The sequence below is a fragment of the Canis lupus genome, chromosome 2, assembly GCF_011100685.1.
Source record: "Canis lupus familiaris isolate Mischka breed German Shepherd chromosome 2, alternate assembly UU_Cfam_GSD_1.0, whole genome shotgun sequence".
Taxonomy (NCBI): Eukaryota; Metazoa; Chordata; class Mammalia; order Carnivora; family Canidae; genus Canis; species Canis lupus.
In genome coordinates, this window is record NC_049223.1 from 13,574,038 (window position 1) to 13,598,719 (window position 24,682).

General features: G+C 36.3%; 1 protein-coding gene and 1 pseudogene across 14 annotated transcripts in view; one reads left to right on the forward strand and one right to left on the reverse strand.

Annotated features, from left to right (window-relative positions):
* ZNF438 (zinc finger protein 438) overlaps positions 1–24,682 on the forward strand; it is a 402,501-nt gene that overhangs the window by 252,470 nt on the left and 125,349 nt on the right. For 7 of the 14 annotated variants that reach the window (XM_038529901.1, XM_038529900.1, XM_038529895.1 and 4 more), the window contains exon 2: positions 5,324–5,503. The gene's annotated coding sequence lies outside the window, so the exon portion shown is untranslated. Of the gene's footprint in view, positions 1–3,351; positions 3,376–4,253; positions 4,397–5,323; positions 5,504–9,768; positions 9,823–17,753; positions 17,927–23,428; positions 23,489–24,682 lie in introns of those variants that run through there. The other 7 variants (XM_038529902.1, XM_038529905.1, XM_038529903.1 and 4 more) reach the window with 6 other exon arrangements.
* On the reverse strand, positions 9,453–10,339 carry LOC100682729 (annotated as a pseudogene).

Consider the following 24,682-nt stretch of genomic DNA (forward strand, 5'->3'; position numbering starts at 1 on the left):
CTTGACTACCATTGGTTTTGGTGCTGTGATAGTATTAGCACTAATAATCCTAATAGCAGCTATTTAAATGTTTCCTGTATGTATCCTAGGCATTCTGTTTAGTACTTATGCATATTTATTTTTCCTAGTTACTCTACACAGATTCTGAAATTGATTCATTTACCTATGTGTTAGTTTCCTATTGTTCTGTAATAAATTGAGAAAAACTTAATGACTTAAACACAGATTTATTATTCTATAGTTCTGGGGATCAGAAGCCCTAAACGGGTATTACTGAGTGTCCGCAGGATTGCATTCATTTCTGGAGGTCTTAGGGCAGACCTCCTTCTTGTCTTTTCCAGCTTCTAGAGGCTGCCCACAACATGTGACTGGTGGCCCTCCTTCCATCTACAAAGCCAGCAGTGGGGGGTCAAGTCTCTCAGGCAGTCTTTTTGGTTCTGACTCTTAACGTTTCTTTCTTTTCCCTCTAAGATCCCTGGTGGTTCCTGTGGGTCCACCTGGGTGTTTATTCCAGGATACTCTCCTTCTTTTAAGGTCAGTTGATCAGGAGCCTTAATTCCTCATTGCCATATAACATAACCAATTCACAGATTGCAGGGATTAGGATGTGGATGTCCTTGAAGGGCATTGTGTGCCTGCTATGCCTACCACAGTCTGTTGAGTGAAGAGAGTTAGAATCAGAGAGAGGTTAAAGTAAGTCATTTAATGATGCATCATTAGCAAATGAAAAAGCCTGCATTTTAACCCGTGACAGGGTTATTTAGCCTATCTTTCATGATTACATGGTCTTTTCCACAAATGCTGTTTGGTCCTGGTGTGGCAAAGTAAATAGGATTGTTAGCAGTGTTCCTATAGTAAAGAGGTCTTTCTGACTAAGGTAAAAATCCCATTTACTTTAATGATATCAAGAAATAGGGTATTTGAATATGGGACAATTGAGAGCATGGTAGATGAGTATATTTGATATGGAAACATGTTTATGATTCATCAAAACCTTCAGTCCATCACCCCCCCCCCCTTCATGAATTCCCTTTGGCATCAGTTCTTCCTTGTCCAACCCAGCTGCCTCAGTTCAAATTGTTCCCCTGCAAATTCCCTGATTCCTTTGCCCTCTCCTAATCTGACAAAGCTGGAGGACTGGAGGAGCTCAATTACCTGCCTGTTGGTTACATTTGAGTGATGTCCGTGGCAGCCTCACATTTGCCCAGCAGCCTTCCCACCTGCCTCTGTGGTCTTACTCCTGTGGCCCACCTCCTCCATTCTTCCAAACACCTTATCCCCAACCGGTGTCACTTACCATCTTGGCTGTTTTCTGTGAAGTGGACTACTGTTGAGCCCCCTTTCAAGAACACTCTTCTCTTGGTCTTTGGCCCTCCACCCTTTCCTGGGTTGCCTTTTCCCATTCTGGCTGACCCTTTCCTGTATTCTGTTTTGGTTCCTCCACTTTTATCTGTGCCTGCTGAAAGAGGAGCTCCTCATATTTTCCTTACCTTGCACTTCTGGTTTAAAATTTGATCTGTTTGAGTATGTCTCCCATATTTATTTCTCTAGCATAAATCTTCTCAGCGACATCTTAGGCAGGGTCAGTGTTTGTCAGGGGGGCTGTCTTGTGCACTGTAGGATTTTCAGCAGCATCTCTGGTCTCTACCTACTAGATGCCAGTAGAACCTCCTCTGTCCCAGAAGTGGCAACCAAAAATGTGTTACACATTGCCGAGTGTCTCCTGGAGGACAGAATCACCTTGGGTGAAAAACCATTTATCTAACCTAAAGCTCTCTTCTGAGGATCTAAGGATAGTGCCTTCCTTGCAGCTCCACTGGAATGTCTCATAAGCATCTCATATTTAACATGTCCAAAACAGACTCCTGTTATTTCTCTCTGATACACTCTTCCTCCAGCTTTCCTCCTTCCATGTATGGCCTTGCTGGCCATTGGAGATATTTGGCTTTTATTCTGAGTGAACTAGGAAGCTATCAGAGGATTCTGGGCTTGGAAATGATAGGAGCTCACTTAGGTCAGATCACTATTGAGAAGTGACTATGTGTTACAAGATTGAAGCAGGAAGACTCACTGAGAAACTGCTATGGTGATCCAGGAGAAAGAGGGTAGAGTAGCTTAGACCAGGGTGGTAATAAAAGAGATGGTAAGAAGTGGTATCTTTGGATTAAGCCTTTGATACAGCTATCCTGGGGAAGAAGAGTATATTGTATTATATGAGATTAGTATCTTAGTGTGATATGTTTATCAAGTTATTTGCTGAAAACTTGCAGGAAACAGGTTTGGTGGATCAGAGTGAGAAGAGTGTAGCCATAGCCCAGAAACTTGTGGGGATGTTACTTGAATGAATCCAGGCCAGAATGGCCAGTAAAACGAGAGTCCTCTTAGGAGGAGTAAGGAGGACATCCAGTCCAGCCAGGTACACTTCACAGTCTTTCCTGGGGCAGGCCCTATCACTGTGAAACATATACCTATGGCAGGTTGGATAGAACAACCTGCCACTTGAGAAGTCAGGAGATTTGCCTTCATTAGATATTGGAAGCAAGTCATATTGCCCTGTAAGCTAACGTAAAGTGGCCATTGGCACTTGGGGTGAGATCGATTTTTGTTGTACAAGATTGCCTTCTATGAAGTGAAATACTTAGGATCCTCACTGATAGGAAGGTATGCTCCCTTATGGTAACATCTAAAATGTGCCGTCTCTCAGAAAGGGAGACAGAACATAAAGACTCCTAATTCTGGGAAACGAACTAAGGGTGGTGGAAAGGGAGGAGGGCGGGGGGGGGGGGGTGAATGGGTGACGGGCACTGAGGGGGGCACTTGATGGGATGAGCACTGGGTGTTATTCTGTGTGTTGGCAAATTGAACACCAATAAAAATTTTTTTGGATTTAAAAAATAAAATAAAATGTGCCATCTCCCCTCCAGTTTCCAAGCTTCCATGGGAGTCAGACATGCTCAACTGAAAACCACTTGACTAAGTCCCCCTTTCTAACTTGAAAACTGACTATCATAACATGAAGTCAAAAGGCTATGGCATGTCAAGCCCTCAAAGAAAACACAGATTGTTTCTAGTTTGGGGGACTTAGAAGAGAAATGTTGCCAGGATTACTTCAGAATTAGTGCTGATTTTTATTGTGTTGCATAAAATGCATCCTTTAAGTATTTTGTGTCCTTATATGTACCTTAAAATATTAATTCTTAATTCTTTCATAGAGGGTGTGGATGTCTCAGGGCCATCTCTAAAGATAGTGCAATAGGACACCTGCTCCTGCTGTTCTATTTGTAGCATTGTTAGGTAAGAGAATTTGAATTAAAAGGAATGAAGACATAAAAAAGAATTCTCTAGCTATATTTTGGCAAAGGAAATGGAAGCAGGGTAGGAAGAGGGAGATTAATGGCTATATGTCAGTGTTGTGTATATCATGTCTTTGTCAAGTCTAGCTGATATCAAGAGCTAAATATTTTTAAAATCACATTTTAGAAAACTCAGTAGAAAATAGAAGGTAGGGACACCTGGGTGGCTCAGTTTGTTAAGTGTCTGACTCTTAATTTAGGCTCAGGTTATGATCTTAGGGTCATGAGATCCAGCCAGACATGGGGCTCTGTGCTTAGTGGGGAGTCTCTCTCTCTCTCCTTCTCCCTTTGCCCCTCCCCCTGGAGCTTGCACATGCTTGCTCTCTCTCTTTCTCTCTCAAATAAATCTTTAAAAAAAAAAGAAAATAGAATGTAATATTTATCAGGTTTGTGATAGCTCAGTAACTCAGTATAGTAACTTAGTATTGGAGCAGTGAAAAACTCACCAAAGAATTGATAGGTCAGCGTGAATATATGACATTTAAGACTTATTCACAATGAAGAAAATAATAGACTGGGAAAAGTGCTCCTATCAGGTGTGATTAAGGGTTAATATCTATAATGCTTGAAGAGTTCTCTTAAACTTAATGAGGAAAACAATGTCAAGACTTAGTACATAAGTGGACAGAGAATTTTAACAGATATGTAATATAATTAGTAATAAAAATGTAGGAATATGTTCATCATCACAGGAAATCAAAGAAATACATTTTAAATCCACTTTGAGTTACCCCTTCTATTCTCTTGCAAGTACTAGAAGTTAAAATAACTCCCAGGTCTGGTGAGATTTTGATGAAGTGGAAGCCATTCATGCTTACTTGTTTCTTGTGCTATGCTCTTAGCCACTGCCTTTCTCTGAACATGTGTGATTTCAGATTCTTTTGCCTTGTCCATATTACATTTCTCCCATCTTCCCCCTGACCAAGTCCTGTTGACTTCTCATCCTTTGGGAGCAGCACTCAGATGGGAGAGGCATCCCACCCTAATTATCACTGCTAGTGAGCCACCCTTGATTTGCGTTCAGCACTACAGTGCAGTGCCAGGTAAATGCGTCAACCCCTGCCACTTGAGTAGGGGTTCTTGAGGTTAGGGGTGGTCAGCTGTCTCAGGGCCTGACACATAGCTGTTCAATAAATGTTGAACTAAGTTACTGAGATTTGATGAATGTTTTAATGAACTAAAGGTATGTCAAGGTGATAAAGTAATGAGGTCACTGAAAGTGTAATTATGAGTGTAATTTATGGTAGAATTTTGTAACTGAATACAAAATGGTATGTTTAGTGTGATGTAACCACATTTGAGAAGTAATATGCAGAAAATAAATTTTTAACAATTTTAAATAACAGAAAATTTTCTTTATTACATAAAGATAACTTTTTAATCTTTATGATAAAATATATAATTTAAAAAGTCAGCTGGCAGACTTATCTCCTCCTCTCTTTACCAAAGGCTAAACTCTTCTTTTTGTCCAGTTATCTGGTTTAACTATCAGGAAACAAGGTAGACCTACCCAGATTGTGGGCTCATAAGGGTTAGCTGCATTTTTGTGAATGGGAATTAAGCATATTTAAATATGCTCTCCAAGCATATTTAAACTTTTACTATGTTTGGGTATATCTAGCTTAAAAGTTCTTTTCCTTTTTTGTTTTATTTTCGAAATGATTCCGTCTTATAGATATATGGTACTTAGTATTTTGTAGTTTATAAATGCATTCACATTATCAGTGATAAGTTCTATAGCTTTGATGATGTCAGATATAAATGGTAATTGACTGATTTTACATTTTTTGAGTATTTACCATCTGTCAGTGACTGAGATACAGAATGCCTTCAGGGAAGTCCTTGTCTGGCAGGGAAGATAGGCAGCCATGATCACATGATGAACATATGGTGGGGTGCAGGGGAAGGGGGAAGCAGTTATTTACCAAGAAAATTGGCAAGATAAGATGACTTTTTTTTTTTTTTTCCAGTGAGATGATTCTTGAACAGGACTTCAGAAGATGAGCAAGATTTTTGCCAAAAGGAGAAAAAAAAAGGAAAGCATGAACAGAAAGATGGAAATGTGGAAGTCCATGACGTGTTCAGAAGCCACTGAAAGACTTTAGAGAGGAATATGATGTGATCATATTTGTATTTTGGAAAGAAAACAGGTCAGTATGGGGAAAAATTGTTCTGAGGAGACTCAAGAGGAGTGGTTCTCAGTGTTTTTACTTTTACTTTTAGATGCTTTCCCATATGACATTTTTCTAAGTGTCCCTAGATTTTGATTGCAACATAGGTAAGACAGGTTTTATATTATGTACAGTTCTGTTCTGCCAACCATATGGCCTATCTCAAATTCATAGCGTATGTATAGAAGAGTATCTCTTATGAACTTCTGGATGAGAACCAATGGATTAGAAAAATGAGATCAACTAAAAGGTCATTGCAATGTTCCAGGCAAGAGGTGATGGCTTAAATCAGGCCAGTAACAAAAATAGACGGGAGGGAATATATATGAGACATTTTTCTGTGTAGACTTGGTGGACTTGATTTGTGAGAGTAAGGAGAAAAGGAATTATAGATCAGTGTTTCTCAGATTTTAACGTGTATATGAATTGCCTGGGGATTTTGTTAAAAGGTAGATTCTAATTCAGCAGGTCCAGAGTGGGGCACAGTCTTGTGTTTCTAAAAGATTCCAGGTGATAAACAACAAGCATTATTGGTTCATGGACCAATCTTTAAGTAACAAGAGTAAGAGAATTTGAGTGTCAGGTTTGAGTTTCCAGGTGGTAATGTCATTATCTGAAATGGGGAACACAAGAGAAAAATGTTGGAGTGAAGTCCTTACATTCAGATATAAAATTATAGACACCTGGAAATTTGGATTTTTAATATAAGAGAGAAATTAGGTCTAGAGATACAAATTTGGGAATTAGCATTTCATCGATTGCAGTAAAAACTTAAGAATGAATGACATTACCTTGGCATAATACCCTCTGGTTCCATCCACATCATTGCAAATGGCCAGATTTCATTCTTTTTGATGCCCCAGTAATATTCCATTGTATAATATATGCCACATCTTCTTTATCCATTCATTTGTCGATGGACATAAATAAGTCCGAGAAATACAAATACTGTATGATTTCACTCATCTGTAGAATTTAAGAAACAAAGCAGATGACCATAGAGGATGGTAAGGCAAAATAATATAAGAAAAAAACAGAAAGGGAAGCAAACTATAAGAGACTCTTAACTATAGGAAACAAACTGAGAGTTGCTAGAGGGGAGGTGAGTGGGAGGATGTGGTAACTGGTTGATGGGGATTAAGGAGGATACTTGATGTAATAAGCACGCACTGGCTGTTGTATGCAACTGATGAATCACTGAATTCAACCTCTGAAACTAATAATACACTGATAATTAAATTGAATTTAAATAGTTAATAAAACCAAAACGAATGAATGACATTACCTGTAAGAAAGAGATAAAGGTAATATTAGAATATATACTTATGTTTGCTAGAATTTTAACACTCCATTTAAGTTACTTTATAAACTATCCATGTGGAAGAAATTGGATAGATAGCCTCCTTTCTATGAACAATGTGTAGGTATGAATTCAGGAGTAGAGAAATTTTTGGAAAACTGCTTAATCTCTTGGTAATGGGTATAGATAAAGGTAAATATTCTGTGGGCCAGGTTAAAAATGAAGTACCTCATTAGGTAAACTCATTCGTACAAACAAATATGTGTTAAACATCTTCAAAATGACAGCTACTCATCTATATTCTAGGGCTAAATAGTGTCAAGTAAGATGCCCCAAATACAGAGATTTACAGGAGGATATACAGGAGGATAAACAAAGTGATTACGATACAGTGGAAGAAGTACTGGAGTGCGAGAGTCTAGCAGCAACCTGTGACTCAGTGTGGGGATAAGGAACTGTCTTCTTGAGGAAGTATCATTTAAGTTGAGACATGAAGGCTGAGAGAGGTGATCTAGAAGAGGTCAGGGAGGGCACGACAGCAGCATTTCTGCAGGTTGAAGAGGGCAGTGTGGCTGACCCAGAGAGTGTGCAATGTAGAGAGTAACGATGAGATTGGAGAGGTGAACAGAGTCCATGGCTAGGCCTACTCTCCTGGGACTCGGAAGAGGGTGGAGGGAGAAAATGATGTATTTTCCAAAGGAAAAAGTATTATTCTGCCTGGGTGTAGTTCAAACAATAGTTTTATGCATATGGTTTTATAAGGGTTTTGTGGACTGGCGCAGCAACGCAGTGAGTGACTCATAGTAATATTGTTTCTATAGGAAAAATGTTTTGGGCTTCAAAAACTGTCTTAAAATTTAGTTTCCAGGGATCCCTGGGTGGCGCAGCGGTTTGGCGCCTGCCTTTGGCCCAGGGCGTGATCCTGGAGACCCGGGATCGAATCCCACATCGGGCTCTCGGTGCATGGAGCCTGCTTCTCCCTCTGCCTGTGTCTCTGCCTCTCTCTCTCTCTCTCTGTGTGACTATCATAAATAAATAAAAATTAAAAAAAATTTAAAAAAAAAAAAATTTAGTTTCCAATTGTGTTTTTCACCATTTGGGGACTGCCTGGGTAGTCATACGTTTCTACTGCTTCTTGTTATTTGTGTTCAAATGGTACTTTCTCTGGTGTTTATCTACCTGGCTACAGTGTTGACTTTCTACCCCTTGATAAAGGAATCAAAGGTATCATTCCACAGATCTGGTTGAAATGTTTTCTTTTCTTGAACAGATTAGAAAATGTATGGAAATAAAAATAGAAATCTTTTTATACATTGTTTGGCTTTCGGAATGTTGTTCTTTCAAATTAAGGGTTCCCTCTGTAAACTACATTGTGGTACAGTGTTATATACCAAGAAAATTTGAAAAATTAAGACACAAAAATTGTAATAAACAGAAAGTAGAAAGTGTTGCCATGATTTCACTGTTGAAGTCAAATGAAATGCAGAAGGTAAGCAGTACAAGGATAAAATGCCTTTGCTTTAAAAAATACTTTAATAAGCATAAGCTTATCACCATCATCTTCATGACTTTTGTTATCATTAGAAATACTACATATTTTAAAGCAGAAAAGAGCTGGTAAGGCAGTCTCTTTATAAAATAGATCTATATAAGCTTCATTTGTTTAATAAATGAAACTTTAGTCTGAAACTCTCTCAAATTCCCATGTCTCCAAGAGGCAAAGTTAATTTCATTGACACTCCTCTCAGTGAAAATACCTTTCTGTATCAAAATGCTTTCAGCTGGCAAGTAAAGGAAGACCCAGCTGAAACTGAAAATAATAAGTAACTTTTATGATCTCATATAACTAGAACTTTGGAAGAAAGATGGTTTGATGGTTGGTTCATGTAGCAGCTAACTGCAGTCATTAGGCTCTCAGGATCTTTGGGTCTTTTCATTGTAACATCCTGTTAGCTTTTGTCCTCAGGCTTGTCCCCTCCAGGTCTGGAGATGTCAGGCACCTTGAGCTCCAAGATTTATATCCTCAATTCTGAGTATCCAAGATTGTAAGAAAGGAAGGTATCTCTTGTCTTGTACAGCAGCAGTTTGGGCTGTTATAGTAAAATACTGTATAGACTGGGTGGCTTAGACTGTTTTGCACAGTTAATGGAGTCTGGGAAGTCCAAGTTGCCTAAAGATTCATGGTAAGGGCCTCTTTCTGGTTTGAGGACAACCACCTTTTTGTTGTTGCCTCACATGGCAGAGAGAGAACTTTGTCTCTTTGTCATTTTGTAAGAACATTAATACTATTATGGGGGCTCCACCCTCGTGATCTAATGTAACTCTGATTACTTCCCAAAGGTCTCACCTTCAAATACCATCACAATGGGGATTAGGGCTTTAACCTGTGAATTTTGTGAGGTGGGGAGCCCAAAAATTCAGGCTATAGCATCTCTTTTATGTCTTTTTTTAGAGTGAAAAACTTAAAACTTTCCCAAAAGCCTCTTAGGAGACTTCACTAGCTGAATGTACCTCATATAACCCATTTCTAAACCAATCAGTGGCAAAAGACATAAAGTCCTGTGATTGGCTTAGACTAGTCAAGATTCTTCCAGCCCTCTTAGAAAAGAGGTAAATTGGGATTCTGTTATCCTGGAAAGAGAGTGGACTGGGAAGGCAACCACTGGTACCTGCCATACCTCCCAAGGCCAGTTCCTCTGCTTGGGCTCTGAATCGTTTTCTGTCTTCTGGAGGACTTTATTCTGTTAATAATTTTTTTTTTTTTTTTTTGAGGAATAAACAGTCAATTTTATTGGGCTCAGACGAGGAGTCCATGGGTCTTGAGGAACTCTGTGTATTTGTCAGTTTTCTTCTCCACATTCTTTTTGGCCTGTTTCCATAACCTCATAAGCTGCTTCTTCTTCCAGTAATGGATCTTGGCCTTCTCCTTCCTATTCTCCTCCAGGGTAGCTGTTACTGCCTGGTACTTCCAGCCAACCTTGTGAGCCAGGCGCCCCAGGTAAGCAAACTTTCGTGTAGGCTTCAGGCGTACCACCTTGAGGGCAGCTGGAACCACCATTTGCTTTTTATTTTAATAGGGTGGTGGGATCCCATCAAACACCTTGAGGCGGTCCAGGGCAGCCTGGCCTCACTTGGTCTTGTGGGGCAGCATGCCTCGAGCTGTCCACCAAAAGATACGGCTGGGTGCTTGGAAGCGGTAGGGGCCACGGGATGGGTTGGTGTTCATCTGCTTGCAGAGGAAGGCCAAGTACTTCAACTTGTTTCTGTAGAAATTGCCAGAAATGTTGATGCCCTCATAGTGCACAACTACAACCTTGCAGCCCAGAGCACCTGTTTGGCTACAGTGGCTGCCAGGCAGCCCAGGAGATGGCCTCGGCCACTGAGCACCAGGACCCAGTGCTTGTTATATACTTGTGATTGTTGAAGGCAGAAGGATACAGAATCTAAAGCCAGACTTCCTGACAATGTGACTTTGGCTAAAAAATCTCCAGCTTCCTCACCTGCCCCTCCGCCATCTTTGGCAGCTGCCTGGGAAAGTGTTAATAATTTTTTTAATCATCTTTACTTCAAGTCTGTCTTCTTCAGGCTATATTGGAAGAAGAGTATATATGTGCTGTCTCCATTTCTCTTTTTAAAGCATATTCCTCAAATCTTCTGTAATCTGGATTCTGCTCCTCCTCATAATAACCTTTCCCTACTGTCATCATTAGTGTCCACCTGATTGCATGAACCTTTGCCAGTATTACGAGTGGTTTTTTGCCAGTCTTACCAGTGTTTGGCAGGATCAGTAGTTTTGCAGGTTTAGTGTACACCAGAATCATCTGGAGGGCAATTAAAAATACAGATTGCTGGGCTCCACCCTAGAGTTTCTAATTCAATAAGTCTGAGTTGGGGCTTATAGATTTGAGCTTACTTTTGTTATTATTGGTTTTATTAACTACTACCTTCTTCATGAGTTTCAAACCTGCACTTTTTTTTTTTAAGTATTTATTCAAGAGAGACAGAGAGGCAGAGACATAGGCAGAGGAAGAAGCAGCCTCCATGCAGGAAGCCAGATGTGGGACTTAATTCTGGGAATCTGGGATCACGCCCTGAGGCAAAGGCAGATGCTCAACCACTGAGCCACCCAGGCATCCCTCAAACCTGCATTTCTTGTTCTTCCTGTATTCTGTCTTATTGATGAATACCAGTGTCCTTTTTCTCAAGTAAACTCTGGAACCCACCTTGTTTTTTTATTCTCCTTTATCCCCATACACAGTCAGTTCATGTTTCATACTCTAAATATTCCTTAAATGCATCATTTTGTCTTCATCCCTATTGTCTCTGCTTATTTGGAGCACTCATTTCTTTTCACTTATGCCACTAGAATGATCTCTAAAGTGCTCATCCTATCTCCTATCTGATTTTCTCTTATTTATTCTTTTCCTATTGCAGAGTGATTTTTTAAATGCAAATCTGATCACATTATTCCTGAACTCAAAATTCTTTGGACTCCTGCATCTTCCAGATAAAACCCAGTCTCTGTACCATGCAAGCAAAGAGCTTCAGGATTGAGTCTCTGCCCACCTGTCTAGTGTTCTTTTCTCCCCTCTTCTGCTTTACTCTACTTCAGTACTGAACTTGCCTCCATTCTGAATGCTGTTGAGTTTTTGAGCCTTTGCATGTTTTCTTCTTGCCTGAAACACTTCTCTTACCCCCTTGACTGCTTTGGAAGGTCCTTCTTATCTTCCAAGACTTAGCTTAGGGATGCCTCTGCTATTGCCTCACTTCTCTGATACCTTTTCTTATTTTATTCCTGGAAATCAGGTGTTCCTTTTCTGTGTAACCATACAAGTTTGTAAATGGCACTCATTTAGCACTTAACCACCATTTAATTCTGCCAGTTTATTGGGTGCTTGCTCCCTCTGGACTATAATTTCTTTAAGGATAAAGATTGTACTTTTCATCCATTTCCTAATAGAGCACCTAACATAATAAGAAATGTTTGTCAAGTGACTGAAAGTTAAGGACCATTTTTAGTGATAGAAACTGGTCATAAAATCAAATCGGAAGCACTTAGGACTGGGAAACAAATAGGAGGGTGACACCTTAGGCTTTAGTTGGATTTGTTTAGATTCTAGTAAAATTCATGGTTCTTGTAGTCTGTACTGAGCAGCGATAGGGGTTGGTGATAGATTATAGAAAACACTTGAGTGATGTTCAAATTAGGTTGCTTTTTTCATTTTCTTGAGAGTTTGGATGAAATCTGGAAATAGCACTGCTGTTAAGAGTTCTTTGGTGTATTAAGAGCTCTGTCCGGTAAGATGAGAACAACTGATCCCAAAATTTTCTGATATATATATTTACATATATACATACATTATACATTAATATGTATAATATATATATGTGCATATATATATACTTCTTGTTTATTGCTTTTTTGAGAAATTTATACAGACTTAAAAATTATTATATTTATATTATTATAAAGCTGCCAACTCTGTGATACAGAAATTTTATTTTTAATATTTTAAATGTTAGCTTATTTATCCACTGTTTTTGAAAATTTGTATCTGCTAGAAATTTCATAGTAGTTATATGCTCTAAGCCTGCATTGTGCACGTGGTAGCCATCAACCACATGTGGCTATTTAAATTTGCATTTAAACTGGTTAGAATTAAATTAATAATTCAGTTCAGTATTGAGCACTTGAAATGCTAGCCACATTTCAAGTGCTCAATAATTGTATTGGACAGCACAGATACAGGATAGGAGCAGTGGCTTTGAATGACATATTAGACCAGATGAACTTAACAGATATATATACATTCCATCCCCAAATACTAGAATATGTATTCAAGGTGCACATGGAACATTCTCCAGGATAGAGCATGTGTTAGGCCACAAAGTAAGTTTCAAATTTAAGATTGAAATCACATCAAACATTTTTATTCCAACCACAGAATAATAAAACTAGAAATAAATTACAAGAAGAAAACTGGAAAAAAATCCCACAAACACATGGAGGCTAAATAGCATGCTGCTAAACAACAAGTGGATCAATGAAGAAATCAGAGATGCATTAAAAAATACATGTAGACAAATGAAAATGGAAACACAACAGCTCAAAATCTGTGGGACCCACCAAATGCAGTTCTAAGAGGAAAGTTTTTATAGTAATAAAGTCCTAGATCAAGAAATAAGGAAAATCTCAAATAAGTGATATAACCTTACACCTAAAGGGACAAAAAAGAAACAAAAGCTCAAAGTTAGTAGAAGGAAAGAAATAATAAGGATCAAAACAGAAATAAATGAAATAGAGGCAAAAAAGAAAAGACCCATGAAACCAAGAGCTGTTTCTTTGGAAATATAAATAAAATTGATAAAACTTCCAGACTTGTCAAGAAAAAAGGACTCAAAATTAGAAATGGAAGAGGAGAAATAACAACTGATACCATATAAAGATATTGATATCATGAAATATAAAGGATCCTAAGAAACTACTATGAAAAATTTTATGCCAACGAATTGGATAACATAGGAAAATGGGTGAATTCCTAGAAACATATAACCTTCCAAAACTGAATGAGGAAGAAATAGAAAATTTGAAGTTGATGACTAATAATAAATTGAATCAATAATAAAAAAAAATTACCAACAAACAAAAGTCCAGGACCAGATTCACAGGTGAGTTCTACCAGACATTCAAAGAAAAATTAATACTGATTCTCCCTATTTCAAGAAATAGAAGAAGGAAACTTCCAAATTACCTTTATAAAGCCAATATTACCCTAATGCCAAGACTAGACAAAGACACTACAAAAAAAGAAAACAATAGGCCAGTAATCCCTGATGACCATAGATGCAAAAATCCTCAATAAAATAACAACAAAACAAGTTAAGTAATATATTAAAAGGATTATTTATGACGATGATGTGGGTTTTATTCCAGGGCTACAGGGAGGGTTCAGTATCTGCAAATCATTCAATATGATTCATCATATGAACAAGAGGAAGAGTAAAAACCACATGATCATCTCAGTAGATGGAGAAATTGCATTTGACAACATTCAGCATTCATTCATGATAAAAACTCTCCACAAAGAGAGGTTTAGAGGAAACATAGTTCAACTTAATAAAGACTATGACAGACCCCCCGCTAACATGATCTCAGTTTCAAAAACTGAAAGCTTTTCCTGTAAGATCAGGAATAAGACAAGGATGTCTGCTTTTACTACTTTCATTCAACGTATACTGGAAGTCCTAATTGCAGCAATCGACAAGAAAAAGAAATAAAAGGCATCCAGGTTGGTAAAGAAGAATTAAAACTCACTATTTGCAGATGACATAGTACTGTATATAGAAGCCCCCAAAAAACTAGAACTGATAAATAATTCAGTGAAGTTGCACTATACAAAATTAATTTACAGAAATCTGTTGCTTTTCTATACACTAATAGCAAACCAGCAGAAAGAGATATTAAGAAAATAATTCTATTTTAAATTGGACCAAAAAAAAATACCTAGGAATAAATTTACCAAAGAAGTAAAAGACCTATATTCTGAAAACTGTAAGACACTGATAAAATAAATTGAAGATTACTCAAACAAATGGAGAGATATAGCATACTCATGGATCGGAAGAATTAATGTTAAAATGTCCGTAGTACCCAAAACAATGTCCATAGTACCTGAAACAGAGTCAGTGCCATTCTTATCAAAATACCAACAATATTTTTCACAGAACTAGAACAAATACTCATAAAATTTTCACCTCATATAATTACAGTCTTTTTCTTTGTTGTGTACTGCTGATATTTTTAATGATTTTTTTTTGAGATTCTTTAAGTACTAAGTAATACACTAATGGGGCAGGCATATAACGGTGATGAAAACATACTTACTCTCTGCCCTCAGGGAAATTACAGTGTAATGGATGAGGCTAGACAGACAGTGAATACATCAATAAACTATATAATTACAAAAAAAACCCCAAAATTTGTATAGAACTACAAAAGACCTCAATTAGCACCCCCCCCCAAAAAAAAATCTTGAGAAAGAACATAGCTAGAAATATCAAAATGCCAGATTTCAAGATATACTACAAAGCTGTAGTAATCAAAACAATATGGTAGTGGTGAGCGGGTGCACACACGATACATAGATCAGTGGAACAGAGTAGAAAGAAATCCAAGCTTATATGGTTGATTAATCTGTGATGAAGGAGCCAAGAATACACAATGGGGGAAAAAATCTCTTTTAATAAATGGTATTCGGAAAACTGGATAGCTACATGCAAAAGAATGAAACTAGACCACTCTTACTCAAACACAAAAATAAACTCAAAAGGGATTAAAGACCTAAATGTGAGGCCTGAAACCATGAAAGTCCTAAAAGAAAGCATAGACAGTAAGCTGTTGGATTTTTTGGCTTTAACATCATATTTATGGATATGTTGCCTCAGGCAAGGGAAGGAAAAGCAAAAATAAACTAATTGTGACTATACCAAAAAGCTTTTGCACAGCAAGGGAAACCATCAAGAAAATGAGAAGGCAACCTACTGAACGGGAGAAGATATTTGCAAATGATACTTCTGATAACAGGTTAATATCCAAAATATACAAAGAACTTCTACAGCTCAACACAAAAATCCTCAAAATAATCTGATTAAACATGTGCAGAGGATCTAAATAGACATTTTTCCAAAGAAGTCATACAGCTGGCCAGTAGGCACCACAACTGGTAGTTGCTGGGGGGAAGGGGGAGGGAGAAGGGAGGGCAGTGAAGGGAAGAGTAAAATAGGTTAAAGGGATAAGGAAGTACAAAATTCCAGTTATAAATAAATGTCACGAGGATGAAATGTACAGCACGAGGAATACAGTCAATAATATAATAATGATGTATGGTGACAGATGGTAATTACACTTAATCATGGTGAATATTGTATAATGTATAGAATTGTCAAATCACTGTTGTATACCTGAAAATTAACACATATGTCAACTATACTTCGGTAATAAAAAAAATTTTTAATTCAGTTCCTCAGTCATGCTAGCCATGTTTCAAGTGCTCAATAATTGTATACAGATACAGGGTATTTTTATTGTTGTCTTAGCAATAATTTAGTCAGATGATTGGGATATAATCTCATATTTTAAAAATCCAAACATGTCCCTTAAAAATGTGTTTTTATTATGAAATAAAGCATAGATATGGAAACCCATTTAAATCAAATACATGGTTTATTGAATTATTACAATGCTGATAACACCCAGGTAGGGAATAGATCTTTGTCAGTCATCTTTGAAACTCTTCCATGTGTCCTGTGTCTATCACAACCTTCTCTCTTATGTAATCATTACCCCAATTTTCATAGTAATCCCTTACATTTTTCTTTTTATTATTTATGGAGTTAATTAGCTTCCTTAGACATTATAGTTTGGTTTTAACCAAAATAATAACATGGTTATTGTGATACAATTTCCATGCCATTAAATTAGCTCATTTAAAGTATATAATTTAGTGGTTTTAGTATAGTTACAGAATTATACAACATCACTACAATCTAGGTTTAGAACATTTTCATCATACCTGTTGGCAGTCACTCCCCATCCCTATTTTTCCAATCACCCCAGCCTTGGCAATCATTAATCTACTTTCTGTGTATACATTTGCTTATTCTGATTTTTTATGTAAATTGAATCATACTATATGTAGTCTGTTGTGTCAGACTTCTTTCACTTAGGTATAGTGCCTTTGAGATTCATTCATGATGTAGTAAATATTTTAATTCTTTTCATTGCTGAATACTATTTCATTGTATGGATATGTCACATTTTGTTTATCCATTCATCAGATGAAGGGCATTGGGTCGTTTCCACTTATTGGCTCTTATGATTAATGCTGGTATGACATTTATGTCCAAGTTTTTGTATGGATGTATGTTTTCATTGCCTTTGAGTACTTACTTAGTTGTGGGACTTGCTGGGTCAAATGGTACTTTATGTTTTAACTTTTTGAGGAACTACCAAAATGTTTTTCTAATTGGCTGCACCATTTTTCATTCCCACTGGCAATATAGAGGATTCTAATTTCTCCACATCTGAATCAATACTTGTTATTTCTCTTTTTGATTATAGCCATCATATTGGCTATAAAGTGTTGTCTCACTGAATATTAAATTGATTAAAAATGTATTGTGGTTTTCACTTGCATTTCCCCAGTGGTTAATGATGTTGGTCATCTTTTCATGTGTTTATTAGACATTTGTAAATCTTCTGCATAGAAATGTCTATTCAAACCTTTTGCTTATTATTTGATTTTTAATTAAATAATTGTTTAGTTTTTATTAATGAATTAGAAGAGTTCATTATTACTGGTAACAGTTTCTTTTTTGGAAATATGATTTACAGTTATTTACTTTCATTCTGTTTTTTCCCCCAATTTTCTTGATAGTATATCATTTGCAGCACAAAATATTTTAATTTAGAGATGTCCTAGTTTATTTTTTCTTTTTGTCTCTTGTATTTCTGGTATATTTAATAAACCATTGTCTAATCCAAAGTCACAAAGATTTACTACTCTGTTTTCTAGAAGTTTTATTGTTTTAGCATTTACATTGATGTCTGTGATCCATTTTTAGTTAATTTTTGTGTGTGATGTAAGAAAGAAGTCTAGCTTCATGTTTTTGATTGTGGATATCCAGTTGCCCTTGTACCATTTGTTTAAAAAGACTATATTTTTTCCATTAAATTGTTTTGGATGATGCCCTATTAAATTAAAATTGACCATAGATGTAAGAATTTATTTCTGGACTCTCAGTTTCTTTCCATTGTTTTACATGTTTATCTGTATACCAGTACCTTACTATATCAATTAAACTATAAGTATACAGTAAGTTTCCAAATTGGGATATGTGAATCTTCCAACTATCTTTTTTATTTTTTAGGATTGTTTGACTCTTTTGGGTACCTTGCATATCCGTGTGAATTTCAAGATAAATTTTTCAATTTTTGCAGAAAAGGCAGCTTGGATTGTAATAAGAATTCTGCTGCATATGTAGACCAAGATGGAAAGTATTGACATCCTAACAATATTAAGTCTTAACAGTACATGAACAGGGTATGTTTTTCCATTAAAGTTGTCTTTAATTTCTTCTAACAGAATTTTGTAGTTTCCACTGTGCAAGTCTTATGCTATTTTTGTTAAATAAATTCCTAAATATTTTTATCTTCTTGTTGTGATTGTAAATGGAATTGTTTTTATAATTTCATTATTTCATTTTTGGGTTGGTCATTGCTGTTGTATAGAGAAAAGAATTTTGTATATTATTCTTGTATCCTGCAACCTTGGTACATGGTTGGTTATTCTAAAAGCTTTTTTTAAAAAGAGATTCCTTAGGATTTTCTATATGCAAAATTGTCATTTATGAATAGAGATGATTATAGTTGCTCCTTTCCAATCTGGATGCTTTCTTTTTTTTGTTTTCTCTTGCCTAATTGCATGGGCTAGAACTTGCAGTGAAATGTTAGGCAGCAGTAGTAAGAAATAGGACATAATTCTCTTGTTTCTAATTTTAGGAGGGACACATTCAGTCTTTCATTATTGAGTATGATGCTAACTGTGAGGTTTTGAGATGTCTTTGTCTGTTTGAGGAAGTTCCTTTCTATTCCTAGTTTGTTGAAAGCTTTTTATGAGGGTGTTGGATTTTGGCAAATGCTTTTTCTGTGTCTATTGATATGTAGTTTTAAAAAATTTTGTTAATGTAGGGATCCCTGGGTGGCGCAGCGGTTTGGCGCCTGCCTTTGGCCCAGGGCGCGATCCTGGAGACCCAGGATCGAATCCCACATCAGGCTCCCAGTGCATGGAGCCTGCTTCTCCCTCTGCCTATGTCTCTGCCTCTCTCTCTCTCTCTCTCTGTGACTATCATAAATAAATAAAAATTTAAAAAAAAAGTAAAAAAAAAATTTTTGTTAATGTAGTATTGGTTAACTTAGTTAATATAATATGCATTAGGTTTTTGTGTGCATGTGTGTATTGAACCAACTTGGCATTCCTAGTGTAAATCTCACTTGGTCATGGTCTTAATACTTTTTACATATTCCTGGATTTGCATTGCTAGTATTTTGTTGAGGATTTTTGCATCTGTACCCATAAAGAATGTTGGTCTGTAGTTTTCTTATGATGCCTTTGTCTAATTTTGGTATCAGAGTAATACTGGCTTATGGGAGTATTCTCTCCATTTATGTATATATGTGTGTGTATATACTTTTATATATGTGTATATATAACTAATGAAGCCCTTGGGTCTGCGCTTCTTTTTGTTGGAAGTGTTTTAATTACTAACTCAATCTCTTTATTTGTTATAGGTTTATTCAGAGTTTTTTTTTTTAAATTTTTATTTATTTATGATAGTCACACACACAGAGAGAGAGAGAGAGAGAGAGAGGCAGAGACACAGGCAGAGGGAGAAGCAGGCTCCATGCACCGGGAGCCCGACGTGGGATTCGATCCTGGCTCTCCAGGATCAAGCCCTGGGCCAAAGGCAGGTGCCAAACCGCTGCGCCACCCAGGGATCCCCAGAGTTTCTATTTTTAATTCAGTCAATTGTAGTAGTTTGAGTTTTTCTAAGAGTTTGTTCTTTTCATCCAGGCACTCAATTGGTTGATGTACACTTGTTCATAGTATTACTTTATAATAACTTTTATTTCTGGAAGGTCAGTGGTAATGTTCTTTTGTTCATTCCTAATTCTGGTAATTTGTGTGTTCCTTCCTTTTTTTTTCTTGGTTACTCCAGCTAAAGACTTGTCAATTTTGCCAGTATTTTCAAAGAATCAGCTTCTGTTTTCATTGATTTTTTTCTTGTTTTTCTATTCTGTATTTTATTTGTTCGCACTTTAATCTTTATTGATCCCTTCCTTCTGCTTGCTTTTCTATTTTCTCTTTTTTTTTTCTTGGTTCTTAAGATGGAAGTTTAGGTTATTCATTTGAGAACTTTCCTCTTTTTTCATATAAGCATTTAGAGCTATGGATTTTACTCTAAGCATTGCTTTCTTTAGCTGTACCCCATGAGTTTTGGTATATTGTTTTGGTTTTCATTCATGTCAGGGAATTTTCTGATTCCCTCTATAAGTTCTTCTTTGACTTATTGGTTATTTACGAGTGTATAGTTTTATTTCCACATATTTGTGAATTTCCAAAATTTCCTTCGATTACTGATTTCTAATTGCATTCTATCTGGTCACAGAACACTGTGTGATTTTAATCCCTTTAAATTATTGAGGCTTGTCCATGGCCTGAATTTTGTCTACCTTAGAGAATGTTTCATGTACACTTAAGAAGAATGTGTATGGTGTTGTTTTTGAGTGGAATGTTGTATAGATGCCTATTAGATCTCATTAGCCTATAATTTGTTCAAATCTTCTATCTCCTTGTGGATTTTCTCCTTGGTTGTTCCATCTAATATCAGAAGGGGATATAATGTCTTCCATTATTGGTTTTGAATAGTTTACTCTTTGATTCTTCCATCATTGTTTTAAATTTTATTTTTTCTGATTCTTTATGGTTCCTCTTTGCATAGTGTGTCTTTTTCCTTCCTTCCTTTTCCTTTCAGCCTATTTGTATCATTGAACCTAAAATGTTTCTCCTGTAGAGACACTGTTGTCCTTGAACAGGGAGTTTGTGGTGCTGACTCCCAGCACAATTGAAGATCCACATATAACTTTTGACTCCCCTTGAAATTAACTACTAATAGCCTACTGTTGACCAGAAGCCTTACCAATAACAACAGTCAATTGACACATATTTTGTATACATTGTATGTTATTTGGTATGTTACATGTTCCAATAAAGTAAGCTAGAGAAAAGAAAATGTTACTAAGAAAATCATAAGGAGGGGGGCGGTGCCTGGGTGTCTCAGTCAGTTAAGCATCTGCCTTCAGCTCAGGTCATGATTTCAGGGTCCTGGGATTGAGCCCCAAGGCAGGCTCCCTGCCCAGCAAGGAGTTTGCTCTCCTCCTCCCGATGCCCCTCCCCTGTGCTTATGTGTGCGCATGCTCACTCTCTTCTTTCTTAAATAAATAAAATCTTTAATAAAAAAAAGATAATCATAAGGAAAAGAAGAGAAAATACATTTACCAGTACTGTATTTTTTGAAAAAAATCATTGGATTTTAAAAAATACAATCTGATAACTCTGCTTTTTGATTGGGCTGTTTAATCTGTTCACATTTAATATTACTGATATTGTTGGATTTACATCTGCTATTTTGCTTTTTGTTTTCTATAGATCTCATGCCTTTTTTGTTCCCTTGAATTCTTTTAAATTTAACTGAATTCTTTTGAATTAAGTGAATGTCTTCCAGTGTAGTATTTTGAGTCCTTTAATCATTTTTAAATTATGTATCTTGAGTTATTTTCTTAGTATTTGCTCTAGACTTCGCAGTATACATTTTAACATAGAAGAATCTATTTCTCAGTTTACTTACTTTCAGCAAAATATACTTTTCTCCTGTATGGTTCCATTTTTCTCTCTCCCCACTTTTTGCTATTATTACACATCTTATGTCTATATATTATAGAAATCCAACAATATATTGTTATAATTTTTACTTTATATAATCTCATGCTTTTTACTTTTTTATTAATTAATTAATTAATTAACTCATTTGAGAGAGTGAGAACACATGTACAAGTGAGGGGAGAGGCAGAGGGAGAGTGACAAGCAGACTCTCTGCTGAGCGGAGAGACTGATATGGGGCTCAGTCCCAGGATCCTGAGATCATGACCTCAGCTGAAGGCAAACTAAACAGATGGAGCCACCTAGGTGCCACTAATCATATGTCTTTTCAATTGTATGTTGAGAGAAGAAAAGAGAGCAAATACATATTTATAGAATTAATTATATTAGCCTTTCTATTTTTCATTCTTTTCTAGTATTCCTTTGGATTTGAGTTCCCATCTGGTGTTATTTCCTTACTCTAGTACAGCTTTACTCTTACCTGCTTTCTATATGTTGTTATTGCAAATATATAAAATTTTTGGACGTTATTAGTCCAACAGTACATTTGTATGCATATTGTTTTATTGAATTATTCTCTAAATCAGTTATGAAAAGAAAGGGAAATTAACTGAGTTTTCACACAATTAGAAAGCTGGCATAATTTTTAAGTGTGAATTTCTTTTGTTAACAGAGCCAAGAAAGTAACGGCTATCTGGGACACCTGGGTGTCTCAGCGGTTGAACATCTGCCTTTGGCTCAGGGTGTGATCCCAGAGTTCGAGGATCGAATCCCACATCAGACTCTCTGAATGGAGTCCCCTTCTCCCTCTGCTTGTGTCTGCCTCTCTCTCTCTCTCTCTGTCTCTCATGAATAAATAAAAACAAAATCTTTAAAAAAAAAAAAGAAGAAAAAATAACAGCTATCACTTAACTTTGTGTAAACAAAGTAAATTGTAATTAAGATTGAGAGAGATAAGTTTAAAGAACAATCATTTGATCTAAATGAAAAGTCATGCTTTATAGAGTAATATGTAAAACCTCTCCATCTGCTTTTCTTAAATTGGTCTTAGAGTTAGTCATAAGCAGGGGCAGCGACATTGAATATTTCTTCGACTTCCACCCAAGACTGAAGGAGTTAGTTGTCTCTAACTATTCCTGTCTGAGCGCACTTTTTTTCCTGTGAGTGGCTTGGGTGCTGTCTTTGAGAATAAATTATCAGTTACAGCCCATCCAAAAGTGGGTTACTGGTCAAAGTCTTTCAGACTGAACTACATGTTAAATTGGCAGCTAGGGGATCCCTGGGTGGCGCAGTGGTTTGGCGCCTGCCTTTGGCCCAGGGCGCGGTCCTGGAGACCCAGGATCGAATCCCACGCCGGGCTCCTGGTGCATGGAGCCTGCTTCTCCCTCTGCCTGTGTCTCTGCCTCTCTCTCTCTCTCTGTGTGACTATCATAAAAAAAATTAAAAAATAAAAAAAAAATTGGCAGCTGGGTTCTCTGCACATGCATCTCATAGTGCTTGACAAGATAATGGCAGAACCTAAAAGTGAAAATCCAGAATTATTACACTGCTACCATTAAAAAAAATAGCACTGAATAAGAAAAATCTAAAAGAAATAATAAATTGAGTGGACACTGTGACAATAGGCATACATTGGGACTGTCTCAGACAAACTGACACACAAAGACACTTTACCAGAGATGTATTTTTTTCAAAAACCTTCTAACTCCAAACTTTGGATTACTGTTGTCCCATCAAAAGACTATGCCCTCAATATGATTCACTTGTTTGTGACTGTTTAGTAATTTCTACAGCATTACGTATGTGGAAAGAATGTGAAGCATTCTTCCTAGTTGGTTTCATTCATTTGGCATTTCTTTTTTGTGGAACATTTTCTATTCATCTTAAAACTTTTATTAAATTTTGTATGCCTTCATTTTTAAACTAAAGACATGTAATAAGTTTCCTGAATTATTCTCCCTTAAATTAGTTCTTTTGTTACCTTAATAAAAATATATAGTAATTAAAACTGAAGTTTAGGAATGAAAGGAAGGCAGTATCTACATATGTTTGATAAAAATGGATTATTTGAATATGATTATAATAATACTTTACATTCTATTACAGGATTAGTTAAAAGGATTTACTGTATGTCTTAGGACTATTTATTGGAGCTTTGAGAGATAGGTAAGTGACAAGCATTTTTTGAAGAGATATTTCTGAGACATTAAATAATTTGATCTCATAGATTCCTAACAAAGTTCCTGACAAAGTGACTTACTTCTTTTTCTCTTTAGAAAAACATTAGTAGAAATATCATGTTTACATGAATCTTAATGTTTCTCTAATATCTGATAAGTCATATTTTCCAGGGAGCTGAGTGTTATTCTCTGTCATGTTTATCATGAAGACATCTAATAAGACACACAAGTTTGGCATGTTCCAGAACTGAAAGCACTAAAAAGAAAAAAAAAAAATCAATACATGCAATGTGGTACTTGGATTAGACCTTACAACTGAAAAAAGGTGTTAGTGAAAAATCCAAATAAGCCTGCAGCTTAATTAATGGCAGTATATCAGCATTAATTCCTTAGTCTTGACAAAACCATGACGATGTGAGATGTAACTTCAGGGGAAATTGAGTGAGAGGTATAAAGGAATTCCATAGTATCCTTGCAACTTTTCTGTAAATCTAAAATTATTCCCAAATAAAAATTCAGTTAAAGCAGAAAAAAAATCAAGCTTTATTTATTTGAAAATTGTAGTTTTGCAGTAGCTTTTCTCTGTAATAATTTGAAAAATTAGAATTATCACTTACCTTTAAAAAATTCAGACCATGAATAGAGGTACAAGGAAATAATGTGACTATAGGTTTCATTTCACAGGAGGCGTGGGATTTTGGGTTTTGGATATTCGCTTGGTGTTTGTGACTGTCTGCTTATGCCTGGTTACATACTTGCTTTTTGATTCTTTTAAGGTGCATCTATGCCCTTTGGTAGTTTAGTGCAGTACTTTATATTAACATAAGCAGGTTCTAGGTGTACTGCCTTTTTTTCCTTTTTCTTCTCTTTAATGTACTGTTGGAGGCAAAAAAGCCCAGTGATGGGCCTTCATTGTGGGGTTGAGACGCTCTCAGTGCAGTGTTGTTCATTTAGACCTATGTGAGCTACTAGGTCAAGTACAAGACACAGTTGACCTATTGTTAAGGAGTATGAATAAAGATGAATGTAACTTTTAAATAACCATTTCTGTAATTGAGCTAAAATAATTGATTGCTGTCAGAGAATAGAAACTCTCAGTTTCAAAAATGAACTCTAGCAGTATAACTCTTAAATTTCTATAAATATTAAAAGACTACCAGAATGGAACTCTGTAGTTTGC